The sequence below is a fragment of the Bison bison genome, unplaced genomic scaffold, assembly GCF_000754665.1.
Source record: "Bison bison bison isolate TAMUID 2011002044 unplaced genomic scaffold, Bison_UMD1.0 scf7180017864451, whole genome shotgun sequence".
Lineage (NCBI taxonomy): Eukaryota > Metazoa > Chordata > Mammalia > Artiodactyla > Bovidae > Bison > Bison bison.
This window is the reverse complement of record NW_011495013.1, coordinates 7845964-7847816: the sequence shown is the minus strand read 5'-3', so window position 1 is coordinate 7847816 and position 1853 is coordinate 7845964. Positions and strand designations below refer to the sequence as shown.

The 1853-nt window shown below is 37.4% G+C and overlaps 1 protein-coding gene across 5 annotated transcripts in view; it reads left to right on the top strand.

Annotated features, from left to right (window-relative positions):
• Window positions 1-1853, top strand: part of TEC (tec protein tyrosine kinase) — a 170350-nt gene that overhangs the window by 155055 nt on the left and 13442 nt on the right. The gene's annotated exons all lie outside the window — the stretch shown is intronic.

Here is a 1853-nt window from a genome sequence, read left to right as displayed (position 1 = left end):
GTGATATTGAGTGGTTTGCCTTGGAAATGAACAGAGATCATTCTGTCATTTTTGAGATTGCATCCAAGTACTGCATTTCAGACTCTCTTGTTGACCATGATGGCTACTCCATTTCTTCTAAGGGATTTTTGCCCACAGTAGTAGATATAATGGTTATCTTAGTTAAATTCACCCATTCCAGTCCATTTCAGTTCGCTGATTCCTAGAATGTCAATGTTCACTCTTGCCATCTCATTTTGACCACTTCCACTTTGCCTTGATTCATGGACCTGAGATTCCAGGTTCCTATGCAGTATTGCTCTTTACAGCATTGGACCTTGCTTCTATCACCAGTCACATCCACAACTGGGTATTGTTTTTGCTTTGGCTCCATCCCTTCATTCTTTCTGGAGTTATTTCTCCACTGATCTCCAGTAGCATATTGGGCCCCTACTGACCTGGGGAGTTCCTCTTTCAGTATCCTATCATTTTGCCTTTTCATACTGTTCATGAGGTTCCCAAGACAAGAATACTGAAGTGGTTAATAGTCATCACCTAATCCCCTTCACCAGTCCAGCCCTAGGCAACCACTAGTCTATGTTCTCTCTTTACAGATTGGCCTGTTTTGGATTTTCATGTAAATGGAATCATACAATATGTGGTGTATTGTGACTATATGTGGTCTATTGTGCTTCTTTGAGTATAGTATGTCAGAGCCTCTATAAGTACTCTATTCCTTTTCATTGATGAATAATCATCTATTGTGTAGTTGTTTATCCATTTTGTGTCATTCATTAGTTGATGGACATTTGGGTTGTTTGCACCTTTTGGCTGTTTTCAGTTATGCTGCTATGAACATATGTGTACAAGTTTTTGCCTGGGAACATGTTGCATTTTTCTTGGGTACTTACCTAAGAATGGATTTGCTAGATGATATAGCAACTCTGTGTTTAATATTGATGAACTAATTTCATATCAATTTATCCCCCAAAGAATTTTTTCTTATCTTTTATTCTATGCTTTTTCAGTGTTCACATTCCCTTCTTTCTTTTTGTTCTTGTGTGAATTTTATTCTTCATCATTATCTCAGTTAATTCATTTCAGAAACATGTATTAAATGCCTAGTGCATACCAGTAAACTATGTCAGGCTGTAGGGAGACTATGGTGAACTAGATGTTATTAATCTCAACATCTGGTGGGGGAGACACAGAAGTACATAATAATATTAAATTACTATGAGATATCGTATATTAGAGAAAATACGTTGTGCTACAAGGTACCTATAGGTGAAATACCTGGGATTTCTTTTTTAGTACTTAAGCAACTTAAGTTAAAGGATTTAATGTACATCTCTGATTTCCAGTAGCTGGTATTCCCAGTTGTTAATGTTGTAGAGTCCAACTTTTTGTTTTGTTTTTTCTCTACGAAATGCTTTATTTTTTAAATTTATTTTTTAATTGAAGGATAATTGCTTTACAGAATTTTGTTGGTTTCTGCCAAACATCAGCATGAATCAACCATAGGTATACATATGTCCCCTCCCTCTTGAATCTTCCCTCCCACCTGTTTATATAATTATCTACCACAGGCCAAGACTTGAGCCAGACACTAAGGATACAAAGGGAAATAAGACAACAGCCCCGGGGTACAGTGTTCTCCTTTAAAGGTACCACCTAAGAAAAGCTCCTGCCTTCATGAAATTCATGTTCTGGGCGCAAAGACAGGCAGACAAACACAGTTTCAGTGCTGTGGTCAACGCTTGCCTTGAGCAGAGTTTAGTAAAATTGCTAATTTACAAGAATGATCAGGAGAGAAGTCAAGACTTGATATTTACAGAGTGTACTCTACCAGTTGTGCGTGACCTCAAAAAAGT